Raw genomic sequence first — 8701 nt, forward strand, 5'->3', positions numbered from 1 at the left:
CCATGGGGCGTTTAGCCTAGATAAAACACGAATATAAGGTCCCAACTGCGTGTGTGTACGACCAGATGAGCACAATGCAAAAGCGCAACTCGTTCTCCTAACTAGACCCCTTCCCCAGAACAAACCCCCCTCCCCATACCTCAAGAACACTGAAGTACCTGTTGCGGCGTGTTTGACTCCGGGCCCCCAACAGGGGGGCACGGACCGCACCCGCCAATGGATCCCCGACGAACAGCCCATATCGCCCAGACCCACCCCCCACCACCCTGAACAGGTAGGGACACAGCCCTCTTAGAAGCTCCCTCAAGCCCCATAGAAGCAGACAGTCACAAAGTCTAAGAAAGGAGGCGCCACAGCATCACCCTCCTCACAAGCATCAAGGATCCGATGGAAGGGGCTGGGAGGCAGCATCCCCCTGAGCCAGGACCCCCCGAGAAGCAGAGCGCCCCTGGGAGCGCAATCGTCCATGCCCTCTCCGGCGCGGGCCACGAGCATTCCTGGATGGCCCCTCACTTAGGGATGAGTCTGAGTTCAGCCCAGGCGGCGTGCGCACCCGCACCCGGACAGTTTCGTCAGTCCACTTAAAGACCTCTTCCGGGGAATCGAAGAAGTGGGTGCGGGACTGAAAAACCACTCGCAGGCGAGCAGGGAACAGGAGAGCATACAGGAGATTAAGGTCTCTCAGTCTGGCCTTTGCCGCCATGAACGATTGGCGTTGTTGCTGTACAAGGCGGGTAGAATCTGGAAACACCAGCATACGTTGGTTATTATAAAGCAAAGGTTCTTTGGCGCGGGCCTGCTTCAGCACAGTGTCTCGGTCCAGATAATTCAATAATCTCGCGATCACTGGTCTTGGACGGGCCCCCACCGGGGGTTACTGCAGAAGCGCTCTGTGAGCCCGCAGCACGACGAAGCACGGGACAGCGCCTCTGGCGGGAGCCAGCTCTCCAACCACTGCGTAAGGAATCGCTCCATATCACCATTCTCACACCCCTCCGGAAAGCCAACAAAGCGCAGGTTGTTCCTCCGGGCCCGTCCCTCCGCATCCTCGACCCAGAGCGCCAAACCCTTCTGGATGCTCTCCAAGTCCGCCACTTTCTGTTTGAGGACCCCGACATCATCTTCCACCTCTGATATGCGGGCTTCCGCCTCCGTGATACGAGACACTGCGTTTCGAAGATCCTGACGCAGTAACATAACATCCGCACCCATTGCGCCAATTTTGGCATCCAGCATATCCCGGGATTGGGTGATCGCCGCCATCAGAGCCGCATTGTCTGGTACGACGTCCTGGGAGGCCCCGGCGGCCCCACCCGTCGCCCCCGGACCCGTGAACTTGTCAATCGGCCCATGTTTCGTGGATCCACCACCACCCTTGTCCCTCGTCATGGTAGGCTGCAGCGAACTCTCCGCACCTACCGGTCAAGGTGGATGGGGCGCCCGCACCAGTGTCTCCCCTGTGTCGGCACACCGTCGACAGGGTCGCTGCCCGGCCCACGCCCATGGAGCAGAGCGAAGGACGGACGAGAGGCGGGAAGGCAGCCCCGAACCTGGGCCCGCAATCCACTGGCGAGAGCCTCAGCCCTCAACCAGCAAGCCAGCTGTGCCCCAATTTGCCCGTCAAGGTCGTCCAGCACCTAGGCCGCGGGGCCCTGCCAGCAGTCCCGTCTCCAGGACCCCCAACCGCTCGACCGTGATCTCAAAGGGGGCGCGGCTGATGCAGCCGCTGATCATAAGCCCCAACGCCCCAGTCCAAGTCGGTGATCGTACCTTCGCACAGGCCAACCTACTAGCGTTCACTCCCAGGGCTCTCGTAGCGGCCACAGACCCTCAGGGTACACCGCCCTTTCCCTATAGTCAGGCTGTTCCTTCTGGCCATCTTTACGCCCCGGGCTCGTCGCAGGGCGCCCCCGATGCAGCACCCTCCCTGCCCGGCGAGTCTCCTCAGTGGCCCAGGGCACCACCAAGGATGAGGCACCATGGGGCCCGAGTACAGTTCTCACCGCCTGGACTCCGATAACCAAGGATCCTTCGGGCAGCTCCCGCGAGGGCTCCCCAGTCCCGCCACCGCGGCCCGACCTAGCCGCCGAACCCCCAGCACCAGACTCAGTCCCACTATGGGGGGAAAGGGGGCACTCGTTCCTCCTGCTGCTACTGCCCCACTGCGTCTACCAAATGTCCGGGAAGGGGGGCCCCCGCACCCGGAGCCGCCGAGACCGGCCTTACTCCCGGGCACACAGATCAGTCACAGCCCACGTTTCCTGCAGGCCGGGGCATCCCCCCCCCCTCAGCTCCTCACCGGTGCTCTTTATGCCGCCATGTGTCGTCCCAGGGGCCGACCTGCCCCCCGAGCATCACCGCCGCTGCCGGGCCATCTGCTTCACCATCCGCCGCCTCAGGCTCCCGTGGCCACCGCGCACCTCGCGTCAGCTCCTGGGGTCGCCAAAATCGAGGCCCCGGCTCCACCTTCTATCACCAGGCCGCGCCTCGCGCGCTCGCCGGCGTCCGAGTTCCTCCCTTCCGGTCGCCGCCTCCGCTCACCGAGCGCCCTCCGCCAGGGACCAGTGTCACCACGCTCCCTCCAGGACTCGTCAGGGGTCCGAGGGAGCCAGGATAGTCGTCGAATGAACGTTGCGCTGGACGGAGCTAACTAGCACACGTCCGCCATGTCGGCTCGCTAGGCAACGCCCCCTTGAATCAAGATTAACAGATTTTGATGTTTTTCAGAATACATTATAAAGCATAAAGCATTTTAATATATATCTTTAATGTACATTTACAACATAGCAAGTATATTTTTAAAGACATATTTTTTTAAACAGTTTTGAAATATGGTACATTTTTATGCGAGCATAGTTATGTAGTAGTAAAATAAGTATATTTTCAGTACTTTCATTAAAGTTTTTGTTTATTATTATTTATCACTTATTTTAAAAAAAAGAAAAGATTTGAGTACGTTAGTTTTTACATGTTTTTAATACATTTAAAAAAAAAATTGTAATGAAATGATATATGTATTTTACATTGTAATAGTTTGTACATTTTGTTTTTATTATTTAGTATATGAAATCTTATTTATAAAAAATAATATTTAATATATTAAATAATTTACAAAATTTGTATCATATATTTTTTTACTTAACCATTGTTATATTGTTTGCACATTCACAATACTTTTCTTGTAATTTTATATGTTGAAAATCAGTACATCAAATAAATATATATTTCAATATATAATAAATATTGTATATTATGTTTTGTGTCAATATAATATTTAATATATATATATTGTTTTTTAAAAATATAAAAATATATATTTAATTTTGGGTTTTGTTTAATTATTTCTCTATTGTTGTCTATGGGGATGTAGTCTTTTTTTAATTTTTATTACACAGCAATTTTTTTTTCTCCATTTGCTCACTTTTCTGTCTATCTGTTTCATTTTTAGGTCATTTTGGAAGACGGAACCTCGCCGTTGGGAGCTGTGTTTCGTCGCTTAAGGTAAGTTTGATTTAATTTATCTTTAAGGTAATTTTAGGGCAGGGGGAGGTAGTAGTAGTCTAGTTAGACTTTTTAGGGTGTTAAATGTTCGTTTTTTGCATAGTTTGGTGTTGTTTTGGTAGTTTAGTTCTTTGTATGTTTGACGTAGTTTTGAAGAGCAGTAGAGTGTTATATAGGGGCCGATTCCGATCCGGGTCGGAAGGGCACCGAATGCGATCCAGCCGGAAAAAGTTCAAGCGTACGCGTGTTTTCCGCCCGACTCGTACAGCTGTACGAGTGAGCCAGTACGATGCGAGCTACATGAAAATCACCGACCGAGTCATTTCTGGGTCCGAACCACTCCGTACGTCTCCGTCGTAAGCTAACCGTGGCGTGCAATGGATGCGATTCACGACCGAGCCAGAACGATGCACGCGTCAGACAGCCTGTGCAAACCGGAATGTCCGGCTCGCAAAAGCTCCTGGAGTCGGACTTCGGGGGTCCCGTCGGACCCCCGACACCCGCAGCCGTACGACTCGCACACAGGGGGAGACCCATGGGTCTCCCCCACACAGGCATGTACGGCGCGGATGGCACCGACGCGTACCCACTGTAGGGGGCGCACTTGTTCGAGACGTAGCCATTCAGTCGTGCAACTGGCTCCCATTGACTTCTATTGGAGTCTGACAGAACCGAGTCCGACAGCATACGTGCGCATCGTACTCGCTCGTCGGACTGTAGGGGTCCGGTTCGGTCGGAAAACACTCCGGATCCGACTCGGTCGGAGTGCTTTCCGACCCGGATCGGAATCGGCCCCATAGTGTTAATTATGTGATGTTTAATTATGTTATGTTGTATTTAATGTTGTAATTAATGTGTGTGGGTTTGTATATGTTATTGCGGGAGGGTGTTTTTTTTTTTTTGCAGTTTTCCCATTCCATTAAGGTATGGTGCCGAAGATCCGTTTTTTTTCATAAGAGGAAAATGCATTTTGTTTCTTTGAAACAAATTAATTTTTTACATTTCCTTTTATTCTTCAGGTTTGTTGGAGCGTTTTTTTTTTAAACACATTTTTGGGTTTTTGAGGGTTTCCTTATTGAGAGGATTGTGTCGTTGGAGCCTTTTTTCTAAAGTTGTCTTTTTACGTTTTTTTGGGGCATTCTTTTTTTAATGGATTCGTGTTTTGTTTTAAATACTATGAATTTGTTCATTTTTTAGGACCATCTACTGCGACACAATTGTAAGTTAATTTATATTAATTTGGGTGGAAAATGTTTTGCGTTAACTTTTAGGTGTCTGTTAGGATGGCGGCCGGAAAACAATTTCGACCGCCGTGGTAGCGGAAATGAACTGTCCGCACGTACCGCGGCAAACCCGGCGTCCTGATTAGGATCAACCACCATAAAAAAATGACCGCAGCGGAACAATGCCATAAAAGACCGCTGGTAGAAGGCAGAGCAGGTGAAAATCTGTCCGCGGCGGTCGGATTCGCGGCGGGAAAAGCCAAACCCGCCGCAAGGCCAGAGGATTGACCGCACGAACAATTAGGATACCATTGAGGTGACAGCGGAACGATCCGCTGTTTCCAACCGCCTCGATCACAAACAGTGATGAGTGGGAGAGCTAGTGGAAGGGCGGTTGCAACCCCACTGCCGTGGCTGCTCCGGAACAATTATGGCGGTCGACAAAAAAAACACACAACAAGGCCATCAAGTGTACACATCAAACTAGCTCAGCCCCCAAAAACACCTAATAATGACACATCCCCATGGCAACTAAAAAAATACAAATCCCAGAACAACCCACACAACACACCTGACAGAAATACTCCATTTTGACACACCCACGTAGCTGAGTATAAAACCAGCCCCTTCCCTGACCAAAATCCTTTGCAATACTCCACCCCTGAAGGAACTAACCCTACCGCACAAAGGAGAGGCAAACCACCACACATCTCACAAGCACAGCAACACACATGCACACCACTAACATCACCACCACCACACCCTCACACCTGCACCTCAACCCATTTGAACATCACACACCATGGCACAGAAGAAAATGGCCAAATTCACTGATAATGATTTGTCAGTCATGGTAGATGAGATAATCTGAGTAGAACCATAATTGTTTGGTAACCTGGTCCAACAGACACCATTAGCCACCAGAACACAAACGTGGGAAAGGATAGTCAACAAAGTCAATTCAGTAGGCACCACACCGCGCACCAAGAGGGAGATCATGTAGCATGACCTCAAAAGGCAGGTGAAAGAGACGAACAACAAGAACCATCAGCTGGCTCAGATGACTCGCGGTGGCCCTCCCATTCTACCAAGAACATTCACTGCATGGGAGGAGAAGGTGCTTGCCATACTGCATCCAGAGAGTCTCACAGGAATAGCCGGGGAAGTGGAGGCTGGTAAATACACACAAGTGTCTACCATCACACTGCTATGTACTGTCTTGCACAACTACAAAGCTACACCTCCTAGGCCCAATTCCATTCATGTGCACCACACACTCCCCAACACATGTCTCACAGATCCAACATTCACTCCCTCTCATTCACCCCAAAGGTACCTAGCAACATTTCCTGGGTTGCATGTGTACAGGCAGCCAGCACTACAACTCCCACCAAGCCCCCTGTCCCACAGCTGAGCAGACTGGAACACTCCCCCCACCCCAGAGCCACGTGTAACCATTCCCTCCCTCTGCTCCACAGGGAGCCAGCCATCTTAACAGGGAGGGGTGTCTGTGCATAGGCAGCCAGCACTACAACTCCCACCAGGCACCATTGTCCCACAGCTCAGCAAGATGGAGCACTCCAACACACCCAGAAACATGTGGCAGCCATTGTATTTCAGCAACAAACTTACATGTATGTAGCCATCTTAACAGAAGGGGGTTTGTGGGTGGGATGCCAGCACTACAACTCTCACCAGGCCCCCTTGTCCCACAGCTCAGCAGGAAGGAGCACTCCCCCCACCCACAACTATGTGGCAGACATTCCATTACTCACCATCACCTAACAGGTAGATAGCCATCTTAATAGGGAGGGGTGTTTGTGGGTGGGAAGCCTGCACTACAACTCCCACCCGGCCCTCTTGTCCCACAGCTGAGCGAGATGGAGCACTCTGCCCCACCCAGAAGCATGTGTTAGCCATTGTATTCCACCTACCAAACTCACAGGTAGGTAGCCATCTCAACAGGGAGGGGTGTTTGTGGGTGGCAAGCCAGCTCTACAACTCTCTCCAGGCCCCCTTGTCCCACAGCTCAGCAGGATGGAGTACTCCCCCCACCCACAACCATGTGGCAGACATTCCATTCCTCACCTTCACCTAACAGGTAGGTAGCCATCTTAACAGGGAGGGGTGTGAGTGGGTGGGAGGCCAGTACCATAATTCCCACCAGGTACCCTTGTCCCACAGCTCAGCAGGATGGAGTACTCCCCTCACCCACAACCATGTGGCAGACATTCCATTGTTCACCATCACCTAACAGGTAGGTGGCCATCTTAACAGGGAGGGATATGTGTGGGTGGGAGGCCAGCACCACAACTCCCACCAGGCACCCTTGTCCCACAGCTCAGCAGGATGGAATACTCCCCCCACCCACAACCATGTTGCAGACATTCCATTACCCACCTTCACCTAACAGGTAGGTAGCCATCTTAATAGGGAGGGGTGTGTGTGGGTGGGAGGCCAGCACTACAACTCCCACCAGGCACCTTTGTCCCACAGCTCAGCAGGATGGAGTACTCCCCCCACCCACAACTAAGTGGCAGACATTCCATTGCTCACCTTCACCTAACAGGTAGATAGCCATCTTAATAGGGAGGGGTGTTTGTGGGTGGGAAGCCTGCACTACAACCCCCACCCGGCCCCCTTGTCCCACAGCTGAGCAAGATGGAGCACTCTGCCCCACCCAGAAGCATGTGTTAGCCATTGTATTCCACCTACCAAACTCACAGGTAGGTAGCCATCTCAACAGGGAGGGGTGTTTGTGGGTGGCAAGCCAGCTCTACAACTCTCTCCAGGCCCCCTTGTCCCACAGCTCAGCAGGATGGAGTACTCCCCCCACACACAACCATGTGGCAGACATTCCATTCCTCACCTTCACCTAACAGGTAGGTAGCCATCTTAACAGGGAGGGGTGTGAGTGGGTGGGAGGCCAGTACCATAATTCCCACCAGGTACCCTTGTCCCACAGCTCAGCAGGATGGAGTACTCCCCTCACCCACAACCATGTGGCAGACATTCCATTGTTCACCATCACCTAACAGGTAGGTGGCCATCTTAACAGGGAGGGATATGTGTGGGTGGGAGGCCAGCACCACAACTCCCACCAGGCACCCTTGTCCCACAGCTCAGCAGGATGGAATACTCCCCCCACCCACAACCATGTTGCAGACATTCCATTACCCACCTTCACCTAACAGGTAGGTAGCCATCTTAATAGGGAGGGGTGTGTGTGGGTGGGAGGCCAGCACTACAACTCCCACCAGGCACCTTTGTCCCACAGCTCAGCAGGATGGAGTACTCCCCCCACCCACAACTAAGTGGCAGACATTCCATTGCTCACCTTCACCTAACAGGTAGATAGCCATCTTAATAGGGAGGGGTGTTTGTGGGTGGGAAGCCTGCACTACAACCCCCACCCGGCCCCCTTGTCCCAAAGCTGAGCAAGATGGAGCACTCCACCACACACCTAGAAAGATGTGTCAGAAATTCACCACAAATTTGCCACAGAACAGGTAAGTAGACAGTGCATGCACCCTTCCATTTCACTAAAAAAGCATGGAGCCATATGACCACACCAGCCCTCACATCCCACAAAACTTGGCATATATCCAATAGCCATTTCCATTGTGCAGACAGCTAAGTGTATGTAACTGTCACAGAAATCAAAGTGTGACTCATCAAATCACATGTTCAAGAAATTCAGGGCAAAATCATGCACAGCACGTAATGCTATCTGTAAGTGCCATGGGGGGGGGGGGGAGTGTCAAGGCCCATATGAAAACAAAACAAGCAATGTCAGTAGCAAAAAGAAAGCAAATCACATGATATGACAAAGGTATGCATGAGATTACAATGGCTAGTTCACGTTCAGATGTAATGTCTTCCATGCAGCGAAAACAACAAAGATGCTGCACATAAAGTTGTTATGCTGCTAGTCATTAGATGATGACATGTCCTTGTAATCACACAATCTGTACGTG

This window comes from Triturus cristatus, chromosome 6 (assembly GCF_964204655.1).
Source record: "Triturus cristatus chromosome 6, aTriCri1.1, whole genome shotgun sequence".
NCBI classification, from domain to species: Eukaryota; Metazoa; Chordata; class Amphibia; order Caudata; family Salamandridae; genus Triturus; species Triturus cristatus.